The sequence below is a fragment of the Carassius carassius genome, chromosome 9 (genome assembly GCF_963082965.1).
Source record: "Carassius carassius chromosome 9, fCarCar2.1, whole genome shotgun sequence".
In the NCBI taxonomy this organism is placed as follows: domain Eukaryota; kingdom Metazoa; phylum Chordata; class Actinopteri; order Cypriniformes; family Cyprinidae; genus Carassius; species Carassius carassius.
In genome coordinates, this window is record NC_081763.1 from 870,001 (window position 1) to 893,975 (window position 23,975).

At 37.4% G+C, this 23,975-nt stretch overlaps 14 non-coding genes across 14 annotated transcripts; all 14 read right to left on the reverse strand.

Annotated features, from left to right (window-relative positions):
- Positions 1-108: 108 nt before the first annotated feature.
- On the reverse strand, positions 109-227 carry LOC132150320 (5S ribosomal RNA). The gene has a single exon (XR_009435556.1). It is a non-coding gene; the product is annotated as a 5S ribosomal RNA (ribosomal RNA).
- A 2,505-nt stretch (positions 228-2,732) lies between these two features.
- LOC132150612 (5S ribosomal RNA) lies at positions 2,733-2,851 on the reverse strand. Its single transcript, XR_009435840.1, has one exon. It is a non-coding gene; the product is annotated as a 5S ribosomal RNA (ribosomal RNA).
- A 548-nt stretch (positions 2,852-3,399) lies between these two features.
- LOC132150100 (5S ribosomal RNA) lies at positions 3,400-3,518 on the reverse strand. Its single transcript, XR_009435346.1, has one exon. It is a non-coding gene; the product is annotated as a 5S ribosomal RNA (ribosomal RNA).
- Positions 3,519-5,457: 1,939 nt separating this feature from the next.
- On the reverse strand, positions 5,458-5,576 carry LOC132150101 (5S ribosomal RNA). The gene has a single exon (XR_009435347.1). It is a non-coding gene; the product is annotated as a 5S ribosomal RNA (ribosomal RNA).
- A 1,938-nt stretch (positions 5,577-7,514) lies between these two features.
- LOC132150102 (5S ribosomal RNA) lies at positions 7,515-7,633 on the reverse strand. The gene has a single exon (XR_009435348.1). It is a non-coding gene; the product is annotated as a 5S ribosomal RNA (ribosomal RNA).
- Positions 7,634-7,949: 316 nt separating this feature from the next.
- LOC132149825 (5S ribosomal RNA) lies at positions 7,950-8,068 on the reverse strand. Its single transcript, XR_009435087.1, has one exon. It is a non-coding gene; the product is annotated as a 5S ribosomal RNA (ribosomal RNA).
- A 1,850-nt stretch (positions 8,069-9,918) lies between these two features.
- On the reverse strand, positions 9,919-10,037 carry LOC132149827 (5S ribosomal RNA). The gene has a single exon (XR_009435089.1). It is a non-coding gene; the product is annotated as a 5S ribosomal RNA (ribosomal RNA).
- Positions 10,038-10,936: 899 nt separating this feature from the next.
- Positions 10,937-11,055, reverse strand: LOC132150573 (5S ribosomal RNA). Its single transcript, XR_009435802.1, has one exon. It is a non-coding gene; the product is annotated as a 5S ribosomal RNA (ribosomal RNA).
- Positions 11,056-19,309: 8,254 nt separating this feature from the next.
- On the reverse strand, positions 19,310-19,428 carry LOC132150458 (5S ribosomal RNA). Its single transcript, XR_009435690.1, has one exon. It is a non-coding gene; the product is annotated as a 5S ribosomal RNA (ribosomal RNA).
- Positions 19,429-20,039: 611 nt separating this feature from the next.
- On the reverse strand, positions 20,040-20,158 carry LOC132150512 (5S ribosomal RNA). The gene has a single exon (XR_009435741.1). It is a non-coding gene; the product is annotated as a 5S ribosomal RNA (ribosomal RNA).
- An 84-nt stretch (positions 20,159-20,242) lies between these two features.
- LOC132150637 (5S ribosomal RNA) lies at positions 20,243-20,361 on the reverse strand. The gene has a single exon (XR_009435863.1). It is a non-coding gene; the product is annotated as a 5S ribosomal RNA (ribosomal RNA).
- A 1,564-nt stretch (positions 20,362-21,925) lies between these two features.
- Positions 21,926-22,044, reverse strand: LOC132150268 (5S ribosomal RNA). Its single transcript, XR_009435505.1, has one exon. It is a non-coding gene; the product is annotated as a 5S ribosomal RNA (ribosomal RNA).
- A 1,039-nt stretch (positions 22,045-23,083) lies between these two features.
- On the reverse strand, positions 23,084-23,201 carry LOC132150293 (5S ribosomal RNA). The gene has a single exon (XR_009435530.1). It is a non-coding gene; the product is annotated as a 5S ribosomal RNA (ribosomal RNA).
- Positions 23,202-23,803: 602 nt separating this feature from the next.
- LOC132150448 (5S ribosomal RNA) lies at positions 23,804-23,922 on the reverse strand. The gene has a single exon (XR_009435680.1). It is a non-coding gene; the product is annotated as a 5S ribosomal RNA (ribosomal RNA).
- Positions 23,923-23,975: the final 53 nt, after the last annotated feature.

Below are 23,975 nucleotides of genomic sequence, written 5' to 3' on the forward strand. Positions count from 1 at the left end.
AGCCAGGATGGTATGGCCATAAGCGAAGAAGGCTGCAAAGAGAGGGCTATTTAAAAATCAGCCACTATAATCGCCAGTGCTTTATATAGGTAGGGAAGGAAACCCAAAATCTTACAGCACCTGGTATTCCCAGGCGGTCTCCCATCCAAGTACTAACCAGGCCCAAACCTGCTTAGCTTCCGAGATCAGACAAGATCGGGCATAGCCAGGTTGGTATGGCCGTAAGCGAAGGAGGCTGCAAAGAGAGGGCTATTTAAAGATCGGCCACTATAATCGCCAGTGCATTATATAAGTAGGGAAGGAAACCCAAAAGCTTACAGCACCTGGTATTCCCAAAAGTACTAACCAGGCCTATCAGATAATTACTGAAAAAATCCAAAAGTACTAACCTGGCCCAAACCTGCTTACATTCTGAGATCGGGCATTGACTTTTTTTTTTTTTTTTGCAAGATTATTGGACAATTAGTGAAAATTTCCTAAAGTACTAACCAGGCCTATTAGATAATTACTGAAAAAATCCAAAAGTACTAACCTGGCCCAAACCTGCTTACATTCTGAGATCGGGCATTGACTCTTTTTTTTTTTTTTTTTGCAAGATTATTGGACAATTAGTGAAAATTTCCTAAAGTACTAACCAGGCCTATTAGATAATTACTGCAAAAATCCAAAAGTACTAACCTGGCCAAAAACTGCTTACATTCTGAGATCGGGCATTGACTCTTTTTTTTTTTTTTACAAGATTATTAGACAATTAGTGAATTTTTCCAAAAGTTCTGACCAGGCCTATTAGATAATTACTGAAAAAAATCCAAAAGTACTAACCTGGCCCAAACCTGCTAACATTCTGAGATCGGGCATTGACTCTTTTTTTTTTTTTTTTTACAAGATTATTAGACAATTAGTGAAATTTTCCAAAAGTACTAATCAGGTCTATTAGATAATTACTGAAAAAATCCAAAAGTATTTACCTGGCCCAAACCTGCTTACATTCTAAGATCGGGCATTGACTCTTTTTTTTTTTTTTGCAAGATTATTGGACAATTAGTGAAAATTTCCAAAAGTACTAACCAGGCCTAATAGATAATTACTGAAAAATCCAAAAGTACTAACCTGGCCCAAACCTGCTTAGATTTGGAGATCAGTTGAGATCGGGCATAGCCAGGATGGTATGGCCATAAGCGAAGGAGGCTGCAAAGAGAGGGCTATTTAAAGATCAGCCACTATAATCGCCAGTGCTTTATATAAGTAGGGAAGGAAACCCAAAAGCTTACAGCACCTGGTATTCCCAAAAATACTAACCAGGTCTATTAGATAATTACTGAAAAAATCCAAAAGTACTAACCTGGCCCAAACCTGCTTACATTCTGAGATCGGGCATTGACTCTTTTTTTTTTTTTTGCAAGATTATTGGACAATTAGTGAAAATTTCCTAAAGTACTAACCAGGCCTATTAGATAATTACTGAAAAAATCCAAAAGTACTAACCTGGCCCAAAACTGCTTACATTCTGAGATCGGGTATTGACTCTTTTTTTTTTTTTTCAAGATTATTGGACAATTAGTGAACATTTCCAAAAGTACTAACCAGGCCTATTAGATAATTACTGAAAAAATCCAAAAGTACTTACCTGGCCCAAACCTACTTACATTCTGAGATCGGGCATTGAGCCTTTTTTTTTTTTTTGCAAGATTATTGGACAATTAGTGAAAATTTCCTAAAGTACTAACCAGGCCTATTAGATAATTACTGAAAAAAATCCAAAAGTACTAACCTGGCCCAAACCTGCTAACATTCTGAGATCGGGCATTGACTCTTCTTTTTTTTTTTTTACAAGATTATTAGACAATTAGTGAATTTTTCCAAAAGTACTAATCAGGTCTATTAGATAATTACTGGAAAAATCCAAAAGTACTTACCTGGCCCAAACCTGCTTACATTCTGAGATCGGGCATTGACTCTTTTTTTTTTTTTTTTGCAAGATTATTGGACAATTATTGAAAATTTCCTAAAGTACTAACCAGGCCTATTAGATAATTACTGAAAAAATCCAAAAGTACTAACCTGGCCAAAAACTGCTTACATTCTGAGATCGGGCATTGACTCTTTTTTTTTTTTTTTACAAGATTATTAGACAATTAGGGAATTTTTCCAAAAGTACTAACCAGGCCTATTAGATAATTACTGAAAAAAATCCAAAAGTACTTACCTGGCCCAAACCTGCTTACATTCTAAGATCGGGCATTGACTCTTTTTTTTTTTTGCAAGATTATTGGACAATTAGTGAAAATTTCCAGAAGTACTAACCAGGCCTATTAGATAATTACTGAAAAATCCAAAAGTACTAACCTGGCCCAAACCTGCTTAGATTTGGAGATCAGTTGAGATCGGGCATAGCCAGCATGGTATGGCCATAAGCGAAGAAGGCTGCAAAGAGAGGGCTATTTAAAGATCAGCCACTATAATCGCCAGTGCTTTATATAAGTAGGAAAGGAAACCCAAAAGCTTACCGCACCTGGTATTCCCAAAAGTACTAACCAGGCCTATTAGATAATTACTGAAAATATCCAAAAGTACTAACCTGGCCCAAACCTGCTTAGATTTGAAGATCAGTTGAGATCGGGCATAGCCAGGATGGTATGGCCATAAGCGAAGAAGGCTGCAAAGAGAGGGCTATTTAAAGATCAGCCACTATAATCGCCAGTGCTTTATATAGGTAGGGAAGGCAACCCAAAATCTTACAGCACCTGGTATTCCCAGGCGGTCTCCCATCCAAGTACTAACCAGGCCCAAACCTGCTTAGCTTCCGAAATCAGACGAGATCGGGCATAGCCAGGTTGCTATGGCCGTAAGCGAAGGAGGCTGCAAAGAGAGGGCTATTTAAAGATCAGCCACTATAATCGCCAGTGCATTATATAAGTAGAGAAGGAAACCCAAAAGCTTACAGCACCTGGTATTCCCAAAAGTACTAACCAGGCCTATTAGATAATTACTGAAAAAATCCAAAAGTACTAACCTGGCCCAAACCTGCTTAGATTTGGAGATCAGTTGAGATCGGGCATAGCCAGGATGGTATGGCCATAAGCGAAGAAGGCTGCAAAGAGAGGGCTATTTAAAGATCAGCCACTATAATCGCCAGTGCTTTATATAAGTAGGGAAGGAATCCCAAAAGCTTACAGCACCTGGTATTCCCAAAAGTACTAACCAGGCCTATTAGATAATTACTGAAAAATTCCAAAAGTACTAACCTGGCCCAAACCTGCTTAGATTTGGAGATCAGTTGAGATCGGGCATAGCCAGGATGGTATGGCCATAAGCGAAGAAGGCTGCAAAGAGAGGGCTATTTAAAGATCAGCCACTATAATCGCCAGTGCTTTATATAGGTAGGGAAGGAAACCCAAAATCTTACAGCACCTGGTATTCCCAGGCGGTCTCCCATCCAAGTACTAACCAGGCCCAAACCTGCTTAGCTTCCGAGATCAGACGAGATCGGGCATAGCCAGGTTGGTATAGCCGTAAGCGAAGGAGGCTGCAAAGAGAGGGCTATTTAAAGATCAGCCACTATAATCGCCAGTGCTTTATATAAGTAGGGAAGGAAACCCAAAAGCTTACAGCACCTGGTATTCCCAAAAGTACTAACCAGGCCTATTAGATAATTACTGAAAAAATCCAAAAGTACTAACCTGGCCCAAACCTGCTTACATTCAGAGATCGGGCATTGACTCTTTTTTTTTTTTTTTTTGCAAGATTATTGGACAATTAGTGAAAATTTCCTAAAGTACTAACCAGGCCTGTTAGATAATTACTGAAAAAATCCAAAAGTACTAACCTGGCCAAAAACTGCTTACATTCTGAGATCGGGCATTGACTCTTTTTTTTTTTACAAGATTATTAGACAATTAGTGAATTTTTCCAAAAGTACTAACCAGGCCTATTAGATAATTACTGAAAAAAATCCAAAAGTACTAACCTGGCCCAAACCTGCTAACATTCTGAGATCGAGCATTGACTCTTTTTTTTTTTTTTTTTTTTACAAGATTAGTAGACAATTAGTGAATTTTTCCAAAAGTACTAACCAGGCCTATTAGATAATTACTGAAAAAAATCCAAAAGTACTTACCTGGCCCAAACCTGCTTACATTCTGAGATCGGGCATTGACTTTTCTTTTTTTTTTTGCAAGATTATTGGACAATTAGTGAAAATTTCCTAAAGTACTAACCAGGCCTATTAGATAATTACTGAAAAAATCCAAAAGTACTAACCTGGCCCAAACCTGCTTACATTCTGAGATCGGGCATTGACTCTTTTTTTTTTTTTTTTGCAAGATTATTGGACAATTAGTGAAAATTTCCTAAAGTACTAACCAGGCCTATTAGATAATTACTGAAAAAATCCAAAAGCACTAACCTGGCCAAAAACTGCTTACATTCTGAGATCGGGCATTGACTCTTTTTTTTTTTTTTTACAAGATTATTAGACAATTAGTGAATTTTTCCAAAAGTTCTAACCAGGCCTATTAGATAATTACTGAAAAAAATCCAAAAGTACTAACCTGGCCCAAACCTGCTAACATTCTGAGATCGGGCATTGACTCTTTTTTTTTTTTTTTACAAGATTATTAGACAATTAGTGAATTTTTCCAAAAGTACTAATCAGGTCTATTAGATAATTACTGAAAAAATCCAAAAGTACTTACCTGGCCCAAACCTGCTTACATTCTAAGATCGGGCATTGACTCTTTTTTTTTTTTTTTTTGCAAGATTATTGGACAATTAGTGAAAATTTCCAAAAGTACTAACCAGGCCTATTAGATAATTACTGAAAAATCCAAAAGTACTAACCTGGCCCAAACCTGCTTAGATTTGGAGATCAGTTGAGATCGGGCATAGCCAGGATGGTATGGCCATAAGCGAAGAAGGCTGCAAAGAGAGGGCTATTTAAAGATCAGCCACTATAATCGCCAGTGCTTTATATAAGTAGGGAAGGAATCCCAAAAGCTTACAGCACCTGGTATTCCCAAAAGTACTAACCAGGCCTATTAGATAATTACTGAAAATATCCAAAAGTACTAACCTGGCCCAAACCTGCTTAGATCTGGAGATCAGTTGAGATCGGGCATAGCCAGGATGGTATGGCCATAAGCGAAGAAGGCTGCAAAGAGAGGGCTATTTAAAGATCAGCCACTATAATCGCCAGTGCTTTATATAAGTAGGGAAGGAATCCCAAAAGCTTACAGCACCTGGTATTCCCAAAAGTACTAACCAGGCCTATTAGATAATTACTGAAAAATTCCAAAAGTACTAACCTGGCCCAAACCTGCTTAGATTTGGAGATCAGTTGAGATCGGGCATAGCCAGGATGGTATGGCCATAAGCGAAGAAGGCTGCAAAGAGAGGGCTATTTAAAGATCAGCCACTATAATCGCCAGTGCTTTATATAGGTAGGGAAGGAAACCCAAAATCTTACAGCACCTGGTATTCCCAGGCGGTCTCCCATCCAAGTACTAACCAGGCCCAAACCTGCTTAGCTTCCGAGATCAGACGAGATCGGGCATAGCCAGGTTGGTATAGCCGTAAGCGAAGGAGGCTGCAAAGAGAGGGCTATTTAAAGATCAGCCACTATAATCGCCAGTGCTTTATATAAGTAGGGAAGGAAACCCAAAAGCTTACAGCACCTGGTATTCCCAAAAGTACTAACCAGGCCTATTAGATAATTACTGAAAAAATCCAAAAGTACTAACCTGGCCCAAACCTGCTTACATTCAGAGATCGGGCATTGACTCTTTTTTTTTTTTTTTTTGCAAGATTATTGGACAATTAGTGAAAATTTCCTAAAGTACTAACCAGGCCTGTTAGATAATTACTGAAAAAATCCAAAAGTACTAACCTGGCCAAAAACTGCTTACATTCTGAGATCGGGCATTGACTCTTTTTTTTTTTACAAGATTATTAGACAATTAGTGAATTTTTCCAAAAGTACTAACCAGGCCTATTAGATAATTACTGAAAAAAATCCAAAAGTACTAACCTGGCCCAAACCTGCTAACATTCTGAGATCGAGCATTGACTCTTTTTTTTTTTTTTTTTTTTACAAGATTAGTAGACAATTAGTGAATTTTTCCAAAAGTACTAACCAGGCCTATTAGATAATTACTGAAAAAAATCCAAAAGTACTTACCTGGCCCAAACCTGCTTACATTCTGAGATCGGGCATTGACTTTTCTTTTTTTTTTTGCAAGATTATTGGACAATTAGTGAAAATTTCCTAAAGTACTAACCAGGCCTATTAGATAATTACTGAAAAAATCCAAAAGTACTAACCTGGCCCAAACCTGCTTACATTCTGAGATCGGGCATTGACTCTTTTTTTTTTTTTTTTGCAAGATTATTGGACAATTAGTGAAAATTTCCTAAAGTACTAACCAGGCCTATTAGATAATTACTGAAAAAATCCAAAAGCACTAACCTGGCCAAAAACTGCTTACATTCTGAGATCGGGCATTGACTCTTTTTTTTTTTTTTTACAAGATTATTAGACAATTAGTGAATTTTTCCAAAAGTTCTAACCAGGCCTATTAGATAATTACTGAAAAAAATCCAAAAGTACTAACCTGGCCCAAACCTGCTAACATTCTGAGATCGGGCATTGACTCTTTTTTTTTTTTTTTACAAGATTATTAGACAATTAGTGAATTTTTCCAAAAGTACTAATCAGGTCTATTAGATAATTACTGAAAAAATCCAAAAGTACTTACCTGGCCCAAACCTGCTTACATTCTAAGATCGGGCATTGACTCTTTTTTTTTTTTTTTTGCAAGATTATTGGACAATTAGTGAAAATTTCCAAAAGTACTAACCAGGCCTATTAGATAATTACTGAAAAATCCAAAAGTACTAACCTGGCCCAAACCTGCTTAGATTTGGAGATCAGTTGAGATCGGGCATAGCCAGGATGGTATGGCCATAAGCGAAGAAGGCTGCAAAGAGAGGGCTATTTAAAGATCAGCCACTATAATCGCCAGTGCTTTATATAAGTAGGGAAGGAATCCCAAAAGCTTACAGCACCTGGTATTCCCAAAAGTACTAACCAGGCCTATTAGATAATTACTGAAAATATCCAAAAGTACTAACCTGGCCCAAACCTGCTTAGATTTGGAGATCAGTTGAGATCGGGCATAGCCAGGATGGTATGGCCATAAGCGAAGAAGGCTGCAAAGAGAGGGCTATTTAAAGATCAGCCACTATAATCGCCAATGCTTTATATAAGTAGGGAAGGAATCCCAAAAGCTTACAGCACCTGGTATTCCCAAAAGTACTAACCAGGCCTATTAGATAATTACTGAAAAATTCCAAAAGTACTAACCTGGCCCAAACCTGCTTAGATTTGGAGATCAGTTGAGATCGGGCATAGCCAGGATGGTATGGCCATAAGCGAAGAAGGCTGCAAAGAGAGGGCTATTTAAAGATCAGCCACTATAATCGCCAGTGCTTTATATAGGTAGGGAAGGAAACCCAAAATCTTACAGCACCTGGTATTCCCAGGCGGTCTCCCATCCAAGTACTAACCAGGCCCAAACCTGCTTAGCTTCCGAGATCAGACGAGATCGGGCATAGCCAGGTTGGTATAGCCGTAAGCGAAGGAGGCTGCAAAGAGAGGGCTATTTAAAGATCAGCCACTATAATCGCCAGTGCTTTATATAAGTAGGGAAGGAAACCCAAAAGCTTACAGCACCTGGTATTCCCAAAAGTACTAACCAGGCCTATTAGATAATTACTGAAAAAATCCAAAAGTACTAACCTGGCCCAAACCTGCTTAGATTTGGAGATCAGTTGAGATCGGGCATAGCCAGGATGGTATGGCCATAAGCGAAGAAGGCTGCAAAGAGAGGGCTATTTAAAAATCAGCCACTATAATTGCCAGTGCTTTATATAGGTAGGGAAGGAAACCCAAAATCTTACAGCACCTGGTATTCCCAGGCGGTCTCCCATCCAAGTACTAACCAGGCCCAAACCTGCTTAGCTTCCGAGATCAGACGAGATCGGGCATAGCCAGGTTGGTATGGCCGTAAGCAAAGGAGGCTGCAAAGAGAGGGCTATTTAAAGATCGGCCACTATAATCGCCAGTGCATTATATAAGTAGGGAAGGAAACCCAAAAGCTTACAGCACCTGGTATTCCCAAAAGTACTAACCAGGCCTATCAGATAATTACTGAAAAAATCCAAAAGTACTAACCTGGCCCAAACCTGCTTACATTCTGAGATCGGGCATTGACTTTTTTTTTTTTTTTTTTGCAAGATTATTGGACAATTAGTGAAAATTTCCTAAAGTACTAACCAGGCCTATTAGATAATTACTAAAAAAATCCAAAAGTACTAACCTGGCCCAAACCTGCTTACATTCAGAGATCGGGCATTGACTCTTTTTTTTTTTTTTTTGCAAGATTATTGGACAATTAGTGAAAATTTCCTAAAGTACTAACCAGGCCTGTTAGATAATTACTGAAAAAATCCAAAAGTACTAACCTGGCCAAAAACTGCTTACATTCTGAGATCGGGCATTGACTCTTTTTTTTTTTACAAGATTATTAGACAATTAGTGAATTTTTCCAAAAGTACTAACCAGGCCTATTAGATAATTACTGAAAAAAATCCAAAAGTACTAACCTGGCCCAAACCTGCTAACATTCTGAGATCGGGCATTGACTCTTTTTTTTTTTTTTTTTTTTTACAAGATTAGTAGACAATTAGTGAATTTTTCCAAAAGTACTAACCAGGCCTATTAGATAATTACTGAAAAAAATCCAAAAGTACTTACCTGGCCCAAACCTGCTTACATTCTGAGATCGGGCATTGACTTTTCTTTTTTTTTTTGCAAGATTATTGGATAATTAGTGAAAATTTCCTAAAGTACTAACCAGGCCTATTAGATAATTACTGAAAAAATCCAAAAGTACTAACCTGGCCCAAACCTGCTTACATTCTGAGATCGGGCATTGACTCTTTTTTTTTTTTTTTTGCAAGATTATTGGACAATTAGTGAAAATTTCCTAAAGTACTAACCAGGCCTATTAGATAATTACTGAAAAAATCCAAAAGCACTAACCTGGCCAAAAACTGCTTACATTCTGAGATCGGGCATTGACTCTTTTTTTTTTTTTTTACAAGATTATTAGACAATTAGTGAATTTTTCCAAAAGTTCTAACCAGGCCTATTAGATAATTACTGAAAAAAATCCAAAAGTACTAACCTGGCCCAAACCTGCTAACATTCTGAGATCGGGCATTGACTCTTTTTTTTTTTTTTTACAAGATTATTAGACAATTAGTGAATTTTTCCAAAAGTACTAATCAGGTCTATTAGATAATTACTGAAAAAATCCAAAAGTATTTACCTGGCCCAAACCTGCTTACATTCTAAGATCGGGCATTGACTCTTTTTTTTTTTTTTTGCAAGATTATTGGACAATTAGTGAAAATTTCCAAAAGTACTAACCAGGCCTATTAGATAATTACTGAAAAATCCAAAAGTACTAACCTGGCCCAAACCTGCTTAGATTTGGAGATCAGTTGAGATCGGGCATAGCCAGGATGGTATGGCCATAAGCGAAGAAGGCTGCAAAGAGAGGGCTATTTAAAGATCAGCCACTATAATCGCCAGTGCTTTATATAAGTAGGGAAGGAAACCCAAAAGCTTACAGCACCTGGTATTCCCAAAAGTACAAACCAGGCCTATTAGATAATTACTGAAAAAATCCAAAAGTACTAACCTGGCCCAAACCTGCTTAGATTTGGAGATCAGTTGAGATCGGGCATAGCCAGGATGGTTTGGCCATAAGCGAAGAAGGCTGCAAAGAGAGGGCTATTTAAAGATCAGCCACTATAATCGCCAGTGCTTTATATAAGTAGGGAAGGAAACCCAAAATCTTACAGCACCTGGTATTCCCAGGCGGTCTCCCATCCAAGTACTAACCAGGCCCAAACCTGCTTAGCTTCCGAGATCAGACGAGATCGGGCATAGCCAGGTTGGTATGGCCGTAAGCGAAGGAGGCTGCAAAGAGAGGGCTATTTAAAGATCAGCCACTATAATCGCCAGTGCATTATATAAGTAGGGAAGGAAACCCAAAAGCTTACAGCACCTGGTATTCCCAAAAGTACTAACCAGGCCTATTAGATAATTACTGAAAAAATCCAAAAGTACTAACCTGGCCCAAACCTGCTTACACTCTGAGATCGGGCATTGACTGTTTTTTTTATTTTTTTTTGCAAGATTATTGGACAATTAGTGAAAATTTCCTAAAGTACTAACCAGGACTATTAGATAATTACTGAAAAAATCCAAAAGTACTAACCTGGCCCAAAACTGCTTACATTCTGAGATCGGGCATTGACACTTTTTTTTTTTTTTTACAAGATTATTAGACAATTAGTGAATTTTTCCAAAAGTACTAACCAGGCCTATTAGATAATTACTGAAAAAAATCCAAAAGTACTAACCTGGCCCAAACCTGCTAACATTCTGAGATCGGGCATTGACTCTTTTTTTTATTTATTTACAAGATTATTAGACAATTAGTGAATTTTTCCAAAAGTACTAATCAGGTCTATTAGATAATTACTGAAAAAATCCAAAAGTACTTACCTGGCCCAAACCTGCTAACATTCTGAGATCGGGCATTGACTCTTTTTTTTTTTTTTTTTGCAAGATTATTGGACAATTAGTGAAAATTTCCAGAAGTACTAACCAGGCCTATTAGATAATTACTGAAAAAATCCAAAAGTACTAACCTGGCCCAAACCTGCTTAGATTTGGAGATCAGTTGAGATCGGGCATAGCCAGGATGGTATGGCCATAAGCGAAGAAGGCTGCAAAGAGAGGGCTGTTTAAAGATCAGCCACTATAATCGCCAGTGCTTTATATAGGTAGGGAAGGAAACCCAAAATCTTACAGCACCTGGTATTCCCAGGCGGTCTCCCATCCAAGTACTAACCAGGCCCAAACCTGCTTAGATTCCGAAATCAGACGAGATCAGGCATAGCCAGGTTGGTATGGCCGTAAGCGAAGGAGGCAGCAAAGAGAGGGCTATTTAAAGATCAGCCACTATAATCGCCAGTGCATTATATAAGTAGGGAAGGAAACCTAAAATCTTACAGCACCTGGTATTCCCAAAAGTACTAACCAGGCCTATTAGATAATTACTGAAAAAATCCAAAAGTACTAACCTGGCCCAAACCTGCTTACATTCTGAGATCGGGCATTGACTCTTTTTTTTTTTTTTTTTGCAAGATTATTGGACAATTAGTGAAAATTTCCTAAAGTACTAACCAGGCCTGTTAGATAATTACTGAAAAAATCCAAAAGTACTAACCTGGCCAAAAACTGCTTACATTCTGAGATCGGGCATTGACTCTTTTTTTTTTTACAAGATTATTAGACAATTAGTGAATTTTTCCAAAAGTACTAACCAGGCCTATTAGATAATTACTGAAAAAAATCCAAAAGTACTAACCTGGCCCAAACCTGCTAACATTCTGAGATCGGGCATTGACTCTTTTTTTTTTTTTTTTTTTTACAAGATTAGTAGACAATTAGTGAATTTTTCCAAAAGTACTAACCAGGCCTATTAGATAATTACTGAAAAAAATCCAAAAGTACTTACCTGGCCCAAACCTGCTTACATTCTGAGATCGGGCATTGACTTTTCTTTTTTTTTTTGCAAGATTATTGGATAATTAGTGAAAATTTCCTAAAGTACTAACCAGGCCTATTAGATAATTACTGAAAAAATCCAAAAGTACTAACCTGGCCCAAACCTGCTTACATTCTGAGATCGGGCATTGACTCTTTTTTTTTTTTTTTTGCAAGATTATTGGACAATTAGTGAAAATTTCCTAAAGTACTAACCAGGCCTATTAGATAATTACTGAAAAAATCCAAAAGCACTAACCTGGCCAAAAACTGCTTACATTCTGAGATCGGGCATTGACTCTTTTTTTTTTTTTTACAAGATTATTAGACAATTAGTGAATTTTTCCAAAAGTTCTAACCAGGCCTATTAGATAATTACTGAAAAAAATCCAAAAGTACTAACCTGGCCCAAACCTGCTAACATTCTGAGATCGGGCATTGACTCTTTTTTTTTTTTTTTACAAGATTATTAGACAATTAGTGAATTTTTCCAAAAGTACTAATCAGGTCTATTAGATAATTACTGAAAAAATCCAAAAGTATTTACCTGGCCCAAACCTGCTTACATTCTAAGATCGGGCATTGACTCTTTTTTTTTTTTTTTGCAAGATTATTGGACAATTAGTGAAAATTTCCAAAAGTACTAACCAGGCCTATTAGATAATTACTGAAAAATCCAAAAGTACTAACCTGGCCCAAACCTGCTTAGATTTGGAGATCAGTTGAGATCGGGCATAGCCAGGATGGTATGGCCATAAGCGAAGAAGGCTGCAAAGAGAGGGCTATTTAAAGATCAGCCACTATAATCGCCAGTGCTTTATATAAGTAGGGAAGGAAACCCAAAAGCTTACAGCACCTGGTATTCCCAAAAGTACAAACCAGGCCTATTAGATAATTACTGAAAAAATCCAAAAGTACTAACCTGGCCCAAACCTGCTTAGATTTGGAGATCAGTTGAGATCGGGCATAGCCAGGATGGTATGGCCATAAGCGAAGGAGGCTGCAAAGAGAGGGCTATTTAAAGATCAGCCACTATAATCGCCAGTGCGTTATATAAGTAGGGAAGGAAACCCAAAATCTTACAGCACCTGGTATTCCCAAAAGTACTAAGCAGGCCTATTAGATAATTACTGAAAAAATCCAAAAGTACAAACCTGGCCCAAACCTGCTTACATTCTGAGATCGGGCATTGAGTCTTTTTTTTTTTTTTTGCAAGATTATTGGACAATTAGTGAAAATTTCCAAAAGTACTAACCAGGCCTATTAGATAATTACTGAAAAATCCAAAAATACTAACCTGGCCCAAACCTGCTTAGATTTGGAGATCAGTTGAGATCGGGCATAGCCAGGATGGTATGGCCATAAGCGAAGGAGGCTGCAAAAAGAGGGCTATTTAAAGATCAGTCACTATAATCGCCAGTGCTTTATATGAGTAGGGAAGGAAACCCAAAATCTTACAGCACCTGGTATTCCCAAGCGGTCTCCCATCCAAGTACTAACCAGGCCCAAACCTGCTTAGCTTCCGAGATCAGATGAGATCGGGCATTGGTTTCTTTTTTTTTTTTTTTTTTTATTGAAACATTTCCATCATACAATAATCTCCTTACAGTTTTCACATTTAAACATTATATTTTCTTTAAGAAAAAACAAACAAAAAAACAAAAAACAAACACATAATACATTACGCCTCTCCTAAAAACAGAAATTTACATTCCATTTAAAACCAATTGTTAATAGTCCTCTTTCTTAGGCAACGTTATTTTGTATTTTTTAAATGTGCACAGCACATCAGTGGGAAACATCTTATGAAACGTATCCAGTTCTTTCTCCATTTCAAAATATTTAAACAAGGTTTGCCCATAATTTTCCACCAGTCCTTTAAACACCATCCATACATCTGCTACATAATTTCTATTTTTTGCCACGTTCCTCCTTTTCCATATTGCATTTTTTACTAAAACCGTCAATAGATTAATCACTTTTTTGTTTGTTATATTTTCATTCATACCAAACATTAAGATTGTATTCCAGTTGAAAACATCTTCATTCCCTCTTAAATCTTTCACTAGTTCTTTTGTTTTGTCAAAAAATTCTTTCAGTTTTTCACAATATAGAAACAGGTGCAAGATCCCCTCATCCTCTTTAAAACAGACCTTACATACAGCATCTGGTTCCATTCCTATTTTGCATCTCATTCCAGTAAAAATTACATTGTGTCTAATAAAATAGTCCAAAACTTCCAGGTCAGTATCTAAAAAAGCCCATCTTATATTTTTCCATACATCCTTCTCTTGAATTCCATCAAAATGTCTTAATCAAAAATCATTGGCTTTTGGCTTTTTAAAAACAGACAAATTAAAATAATGATAAAACATTTTCACATTACATGATTTCAAACACACCTCTTTGTCGTTCAATTTTACAAACACTTCCATTTTATTCTCCCCGCTCCCACCATCTTGAATCATTTCCAACCAATCCTCTGGAATTTTACTTTTAACCTCTTCATATTGTTTTCTTAAAACATCCACATTATACTCTTCTTTTGCTTCTTCCATTGCATCTGTAATTACTTGTATGGGTAAAAAACCTTCTTTGAATTCATATAAAATGTCCCTTACTTTTAAAATGCCCACATCTACCCACTTCTTAAAATAAAGTTCTTTTCCTTGTGTCCCAATCTTTTTGTTTAAAAATAAAGGTTGATTTAAAATGATTCCCCTTCCAACAGGTTTAAAATCCACCTTAGCTAAAAAAGACCCCCAAGCGCTTAAAACTTCCTTGTAAAATTCTGGTATTCCTTGTATCATCCAGTTCTTCAATTTCATCCATAAAATATTGTCTCCAATTTGTAAATTTCCACACTTATTCAAATAAAACTCCATAGTTGCCTTCCAATCTATTTTATTTTCGTCATCTAAATATTTCTTGACCACTTTTACCCTCATACTCTTCATTTTTTGTTCCAGATCTACTAGTCCCATCCCTCCCTCCTCTACCGGCCCAATCAAAGTGTTGTAAGCAATTCTTGGGGGGGGGGGGTTTCCCATAAAAACTCTAAAATTGATTTTTTTATTCTTTGTCTCACCCACAGCGGCATTGATGCTACATGTAAAACGTACCACATTTTTGATAACATTAAAACATTTACTATTAAAATCTTTCCTTTTAAATTTAAAAACCTGTTTCTCCAAAAGACCAACCTTCTTTCCATCCCATCCACTATTTCCCCCCACATATTATCCTGTACATTATTTTCATTTTTTCCTAAAAGCACACCTAAAATCTTAAATTCCTGCACTTCTGTGAAACTCCAACACCCCGTTAAAACCGGTACCGTCCCAAATCTCATGTATTCAGTTTTCTCTTCATTTATCTTTGCTCCTGACCCTTGACAATACCAATTGATTTTATCCATTACATTTTTAACACTCTGCAAATTTTCCACTATTATTGTAGTGTCGTCAGCATACTGGTAAATCTTATTTAGCTCCTTTCCTCTATTCATTTCAATTCCTTTTATTTCTTTACAGTTTTTAACTATCAGTCCTAAAGGCTCTGCCACTAAAGAATATAATTGCGCTGATAACGGGCATCCTTGTCTTATAGATCTAGTTAAAATAAAAGGCTCTGTTAAAAAACCATTACACTTTACTTTTGTTAATGCATCTTTGTATAAAATTTTTTAACCACTTTATAAAATTCTCCCCAAAACCAAACTGCTCTAAAATCGAAAATAAAAATCCATGCTCCACTCTATCGAAAGCTTTTTCAAAGTCCAAACTAATAAAATAACCATTTTTGCCTTCTCCACTGACATAACTTACCCCATCTCTTATACTGTTTGTTATATCAGCTATGTCTCTTCCAATTACTCCATATGCCTGATTTGTCTCTATTATACCCGGTAAAACATTTTTCAATCTGCTCGCTAAAACCTTTGCTAAAATCTTTAAGTCAGTATTTAACATGGTTATTGGTCTAAAATTCTTTAAAAGCGTCTTATCACCCTTTCTTTTATATATTATTTTCATCAAACCCATACTCATATTTTGATTGAAAGCCTCTTTTTTAAAAACCTCCTCAAATACTTCTTGTAGAATCAAACTTATTTTATCCTTAAAAACTATATAAAACTCATTACCTATCCCATCTATACCCGGACTTTTCTTGCTTTTCAAATTATTTATTGCTTGTGTTATTTCTTCTAACTTTATTTCTTTATCGCATTCCATTTTGTCTGCCGCCTCCTCTCTTTTTGTTATTTGTTGTAATAATAAATTTCTCATTTTTCCATCTGTATCTTTAGTTTTAAATAATTCTTCATAATAGCTTCTTACTACTTCCAAAATTCCCTTTGTTTCCTTAATTACCTCACCGTTTTTATTTTTCAATTCTTTTATAATTTCCGATTTTGCTTTTCCCCTTTCTAGGTTAAAGAAGAACCTTGTGCATTTTTCTCCTTCTACTGTATATTTTGCTCTACTTCTTAACATTGCTCCATTACATTTACTTTCCTCAAATTTCTGCAATTCCTCCTCCATTACTATAACATTTTGCACATTTACCTCCTCTTTATTTAATTCTTCCTTTAATTTATCTCTTATCTCTTTTTCTTTAGCCCTTTTCACTTTCTGGATCAACCTGCTATACTTAATTGAATATTTTTTTATTTCATATTTTACATTCTCCCACCACAATCTCTTGTCTTCCCAATACATTCCATTTTCTTTTTCTTCTTCTATTATCGTTTCAATCCCTTGTTTGTAAATTTTATTTTTTAAAAGTTCTGTGTTTAAAATCCAAACTACAGGTCCCTTAATTTCATCTTTAAAATTCATTCTCATTAAAACCATTTTATGATCACTCAAAGAAGTTTCCTTATAAGTTACATCCTCTATAAAATAGGTTAGGTTTCTGGTACATAAAAAGTGATCTATTCTTGTTTGACATAAAAAATTACCGACTAGCTGTTTTCTAGAAAAATCTCTTTTCTTTTCATGCCTCTCTCTCCATACATCTATCATATTTTTTCCCTCCATCAAACCCCTTAATTCTTTTCTCCCTGTATCTGACTTAAAAACCATTCCGTCAGCCATATCTCTCTTACTAAAAACCGTATTAAAATCACCTGCCATTATTATTTTTCCCCATCCTTCTATCAAGTCTCTTAAAACAGTAAAAAACATAGTATTTTCTTTTTCTTCATTTGGCGCATGTAGGTTGATTAAATTAAATTCTTCATTTCCATATTTAATTTTCACCCCTATACATTTCCCTTTTTTATCATCATAGATGAGTTCCCATTCTATTTCCTTGTTTTTCCTTATTAAAATAGCAACCCCTCTTCCCATTTGTCCTTCTCCATTATTAAAAAAATATTTCTCCATCCCATCTCTTCTTAAAAACATCCATTACATCCCTTCTCCAGTTTGTTTCTAGCAATAAAATAATATCCTCATTTTTACACAGTTCTTTTAGTTTTTCAAATTTCATTTCATTCAACAGTCCCCTCGCATTAAAAACAACAACACTTAAAACCATAAAATATAGTAAAACATACATAAAAGCCATTTTCTCAGTCCGCGCTCTCAGAGACTTTCAACACTTCATATCTATTTATATTTACTAGAGGGTTCTCTTGTATCACTTTTTTCCTAGCCTTATCAAGGTTCGGTCTTACCTTGGGCAATCTTCTCCTTTTGAGGCCTTTTACTTCAGTGTCTATATCCTCATTACTTTCCTCACTCTCTTTGTCTTCAATATTCCCTTTGTCTTCTTGATTGTTTTTTTCCATTTTGTCCAATGCACTGCCCAGTACCCTTTCAGTTTTTTGCACAGGTGCCAATTTTCCTCCTTCCATTTGAGTCTGCATCCTTTGTTCATTGTCGTCCTCTCCTTGTCCATTACTGTTCTCTTTATTTCCACTGTCCTGTGGTCCTTCCTCCTCTTCCTCCATCTCCTTGTCTTCATCTTTCTCATACACCTGCCTTCCCTCCTGCTCCTCTTGATTTTGGTTGTTTTCCATCCAGCACTCACACTTATCCAAAACTCTCCTGCAGTCCGGGCACCTCACCGCTCTGCAGTCCCTTGCGAAGTGGCCCCTTTCCAAGCACTTGTAACATGTAAATTCTGGGCAGTCCTTTACCATGTGGTCTGGGCTCATGCACAGTCTACAGGTCTTCACCTGGTTACTGTGCACCACCCGAAAAAACTGTGGACCTTCTGCTGTCTCCATCTTGGTGCTGTAGCCACCTCTTTGAGGAACCGCACTTTAATATACCTCGTCCCATCCTCGATGCTGGTGCCTGGGTATGTCCTCCTCCTGATGTTAGAGACTGGGGTTACCCCCCATCCCTCTAGCTTCTTTAGGATGTCCTCATCATTCACATAGGCAGGCAGGTGCATGAATGAGACAACATAGTCTCTGTTTTGCAGCCTTTTCACCTCACAGTTTATCCCCTTAATTGTCAGTCCATTGGTTAATTCATCTGCATCCTCCTCATTCTCTAAGGTAATTCCATATTCCTTTGATAGCCTTGGTCTCACTGCCAGAATTTTTGCCACACCGATTCTCCCTGCGATCGCTTTAATAATGTCTTCTGCCTTCGCATCCTGCACATGCAATAATTCCACAATCACTGTTGCTTCCTTCATATAAACTCTTTTTGCAGCATCTCTTCTTTCATCTTTATCCATTCCGTTTCCATCTCGTCGTCGATTTGCCAGTCCAGGTTCTTTTTGCCTTTGTGTCTCTCCTTCCATTGCTTTGTCCGTCACCAAAGATCCATCCATTTTTAACATAAACAAACTACTAGACTTACTTTCCCCCCAAACAGCATACGCTGTTGGGAGGATAAACTTAAACAAAAAATAAAAAACAAAACAAAACAAAAACTCCTAAAACAAACACAAAAAGTTAAATACAAACAAGCTTAGGTGAGCCTTCCTCACCCTCTACTGCCACGTCACTTCCTGTGAGCTCTCTATCGCCCCCAGGCTGGTATGGCCGTAAGCGAAGGAGGCTGCGAAGAGAGGGCTATTTAAAGATCAGCCACTATAATCGCCAGTTCATTATATAAGTAGGGAAGGAAACCCAAAAGCTTACAGCACCTGGTATTCCCAAAAGTACTAACCAGGCCTATTAGATAATTACTGAAAAAATCCAAAAGTACTAACCTGGCCCAAACCTGCTTACATTCTGAGATCGGGCATTGACTTTTTTTTTTTTTTTTTTTTTTTTTGCAAGATTATTGGACAATTAGTGAAAATTTCCAAAAGTACTAACCAGGCCTATTAGATAATTACTGAAAAAATCCAAAAGTACTAACCTGGCCCAAACCTGCTTACATTCTGAGATCGGGCATTGACTCTTTTTTTTTTTTGCAAGATTATTGGACAATTAGTGAAAATTTCCAAAAGTACTAATCAGGCCTATTAGATAATTACTGAAAAAATCCAAAAGTACTAACCTGGCCCAAACATGCTTAGATTTGGAGATCAGTTGAGATCGGGCATAACCAGGATGGTATGGCCATAAGCGAAGGAGGCTGCAAAGAGAGGGCTATTTAAAGATCAGCCACTATAATCGCCAGTGCTTTATATAAGTAGGGAAGGAAACCCAAAAGCTTACAGCACCTGGTATTCCCAGGCGGTCTCCCATCCATGTACTAACCAGGCCCAAACCTGCTTAGCTTCCGAGATCAGACGAGATTGGGCATAGCCAGGTTGGTATGGCCGTAAGCGAAGGAGGCTGCAAAGAGAGGGCTATTTAAAGATCAGCCACTATAATCGCCAGTGCATTATATAAGTAGGGAAGGAAACCCAAAAGCTTACAGCACCTGGTATTCCCAAAAGGACTAACCAGGCCTATTAGATAATTACTGAAAAAATCCAAAAGTACTAACCTGGCCCAAACCTGCTTACATTCTGAGATCGGGCATTGACTCTTTTTTTTTTTTCTTTTTTTTTTTTGCAAGATTATTGGACTATTAGTGAAAATTTCCTAAAGTACTAACCAGGCCTATTAGATAATTATTGAAAAAATCCAAAAGTACTAACCTGGCCCAAACCTGCTTACATTCCGAGATCGGGCATTGACTCTTTTTTTTTTTTGCAAGATTATTGGACAATTAGTGAAAATTTCCTAAAGTACTAACCAGGCCTATTAGATAATTACTGAAAAAATCCAAAAGTACTAACCTGGCCCAAACCTGCTTAGATTTGGAGATCAGTTGAGATCGGGCATAGCCAGGATGGTATGGCCATAAGCGAAGGAGGCTGCAAAGAGAGGGCTATTTAAAGATCAGCCACTATAATCGCCAGTGCGTTATATAAGTAGGGAAGGAAACCCAAAAGCTTACAGCACTTGGTATTCACAGGCGGTTTCCCATCCAAGTACTAACCAGGCCCAAACCTGTTTAGCTTCCGAGATCAGACGAGATCGGGCATAGCCAGGTTGGTATGGCCGTAAGCGAAGGAGGCTGCAAAGAGAGGGCTATTTAAAGATCAGCCACTATAATCGCCAGTGCGTTATATAAGTAGGGAAGGAAACCCAAAAGCTTACAGCACTTGGTATTCACAGGCGGTTTCCCATCCAAGTACTAACCAGGCCCAAACCTGTTTAGCTTCCGAGATCAGACGAGATCGGACATAGCCAGGTTGGTATGGCCGTAAGCGAAGGAGGCTGCAAAGAGAGGGCTATTTAAAGATCAGCCACTATAATCGCCAGTGCATTATATAAGTAGGGAAGGAAACCCAAAAGCTTACAGCACCTGGTATTCCCAAAAGTACTAACCAGGCCTATTAGATAATTACTGAAAAAATCCAAAAGTACTAACCTGGCCCAAACCTGCTTACATTCTGAGATCGGGCATTGACTCTTTTTTTTTTTTTTTTTTTGCAAGATTATTGGACAATTAGTGAAAATTTCCTAAAGTACTAACCAGGCCTATTAGATAATTATTGAAAAAATCCAAAAGTACTAACCTGGCCCAAACCTGCTTACATTCCGAGATTGGGCATTGACTCTTTTTTTTTTTTTTTTTTCTGCAAGATTATTGGACAATTAGTGAAAATTTCCTAAAGTACTAACCAGGCCTATTAGATAATTACTGAAAAAATCCAAAAGTACTAACCTGGCCCAAACCTGCTTACATTCTGAGATCGGGCATTGACTCTCTTTTTTTTTTTTGAAAGATTATTGGACAATTAGTGAAAATTTCCTAAAGTACTAACCAGGCCTATTAGATAATTATTGAAAAATTCCAAAATTACTAACCTGGCCCAAACCTGCTTACATTCTGAGATCGGGCATTGACTCTTTTTTTTTTTTTTTTGCAAGATTATTGGACAATTAGTGAACATTTCCAAAAGTACTAACCAGGCCTATTAGATAATTACTGAAAAAATCCAAAAGTACTAACCTGGCCCAAACCTGCTTAGATTTGGAGATCAGTTGAGATCGGGAATAGCCAGGATGGTATGGCCATAAGCGAAGGAGGCTGCAAAGAGAGGGCTATTTAAAGATCAGCCACTATAATCGCCAGTGCTTTATATAAGTAGGGAAGGAACCCCAAAAGCTTACAGCACCTGGTATTCCCAAAAGTACTAACCAGGCCTATTAGATAATTACTGAAATAATCCAAAAGTACTAACCTGGCTCAAACCTGCTTACATTCTGAGATCGGGCATTGACTCTTTTTTTTTTTCGCAAGATTATTGGACAATTAGTGAAAATTTCCTAAAGTACTAACCAGGCCTATAAGATAATTATTGAAAAAATCCAAAAGTACTAACCTGGCCCAAACCTGCTTACATTCCGAGATCGGGCATTGACTCTTTTTTTTTTTTTTTTGCAAGATTATTGGACAATTAGTGAACATTTCCAAAAGTACTAACCAGGCCTATTAGATAATTACTGAAAAAATCCAAAAGTACTAACCTGGCCCAAACCTGCTTACATTCTGAGATCGGGCATTGACTCTTTTTTTTTTTTTTTTTGCAAGATTATTGGACAATTAGTGAAAATTTCCTAAAGTACTAACCAGGCCTATTAGATAATTACTGAAAAAACCAAAAGTACTAACCTGGCCCAAACCTGCTTAGATTTGGAGATCAGTTGAGATTGGGCATAGCCAGGATGGTATGGCCATAAGCGAAGGAGGCTGCAAAGAGAGGGCTATTTAAAGATCAGCCACTATAATCGCCAGTGCTTTATATAGGTAGGGAAGGAAACCCAAAAGCTTACAGCACCTGGTATTCCCAGGCGGTCTCCCATCCAAGTACTAACCAGGCCCAAACCTGCTTAGCTTCCGAGATCAGACGAGATCAGGCATAGCCAGGTTGGTATGTCCGTAAGCGAAGGAGGCTGCAAAGAGAGGGCTATTTAAAGATCAGCCACTATAATCGCCAGTGCATTATATAAGTAGGGAAGGAAACCCAAAAGCTTACAGCACCTGGTATTCCCAAAAGTACTAACCAGGCCTATTAGATAATTACTGAAAAAATCCAAAAGTACTAACCTGGCCCAAACCTGCTTACATTCTGAGATCGGGCATTGACTCTTTTTTATTTTTTTACAAGATTATTAGACAATTAGTGAATTTTTCCAAAAGTACTAACCAGGCCTATTAGATAAATACTGAAAAAATCCAAAAGAACTAACCTGGCCCAAAGCTGCTAACATTCTGAGGTCAGGCATTGACTCTTTTTTTTTTTTTGCAAGATTATTGGACAATTAGTGAAAATTTCCAAAAGTACTAACCAGGCCTATTAGATAATTACTTAAAAAAATCCAAAAGTACTAACCTGGCCCAAACCTGCTTACATTCTGAGATCGGGCATTGACTCTTTTTTTTTTTTTTTTGCAAGATTATTGGACAATAAGTGAAAATTTCTAAAAGTACTAACCAGGCCTATTAGATAATTACTGAAAAAATCCAAAAAGTACTAACCTGGCCCAAACCTGCTTACATTCTGAGATCGGGCATTGACTCTTTTTTTTTTTTTTTTGCAAGATTATTGGACAATTCGTGAAAATTTCCTAAAGTACTAACCAGGCCTATTAGATAATTATTGAAAAATTCCAAAATTACTAACCTGGCCCAAACCTGCTTACATTCTGAGATCGGGCATTGACTATTTTTTTTTTTTTTTTTGCAAGATTATTGGACAATTAGTGAACATTTCCAAAAGTACTAACCAGGCCTATTAGATAATTACTGAAAAAATCCAAAAGTACTAACCTGGCCCAAACCTGCTTAGATTTGGAGATCAGTTGAGATCGGGCATAGCCAGGATGGTATGGCCATAAGCGAAGGAGGCTGCAAAGAGAGGGCTATTTAAAGATCAGCCACTATAATCGCCAGTGCTTTATATAAGTAGGGAAGGAAACCCAAAAGCTTACAGCACCTGGTATTCCCAGGCGGTCTCCCATCCAAGTACTAACCAGGCCCAAACCTGCTTAGCTTCCGAGATCAGACGAGATCGGCATAGCCAGGTTGGTATGGCCGTAAGCGAACGAGGCTGCAAAGAGAGGGCTATTTAAAGATCAGCCACTATAATCGCCAATGCATTATATAAGCAGGAAAGGAAACCCAAAAGCTTACAGCACCTGGTATTCCCAAAAGTACTAACCAGGCCTATTACATAATTACTGAAAAAATCCAAAAGTACTAACCTGGCCCGAACCTGCTTACATTCTGACATCGGGCATTGACTCTTTTTTGTTTTTTTACAAGATTATTAGACAATTAGTGAATTTTTCCAAAAGTACTAACCAGGCCTATTAGATATTTACTGAAAAAATCCAAAAGTACTAACCTGGCCCAAACCTGCTAACATTCTGAGGTCGGGCATTGACTCTTTTTTTTTTTTTTGCAAGATTATTGGACAATTAGTGAAAATTTCCAAAAGCACTAACCAGGCCTATTAGATAATTACTGAAAAAATCCAAAAGTACTAACCTGGCCCAAACCTGCTTACATTTGGAGATCAGTTGAGATCGGGCATAGCCAGGATGGTATGGCCATAAGCGACGGAGGCTGCAAAGAGAGGGCTATTTAAAGATCAGCCACTATAATCGCCAGTGCTTTATATAAGTAGGGAAGGAAACCCAAAAGCTTACAGCACCTGGTATTCCCAGGGGGTCTCCCATCCAAGTACTAACCAGGCCCAAACCTGCTTAGCTTCCGAGATCAGACGAGATAAGGCATAGCCAGGTTGGTATGGCCGTAAGCGAAGGAGGCTGCAAAGAGAGGGCTATTTAAAGATCAGCCACTATAATCGCCAG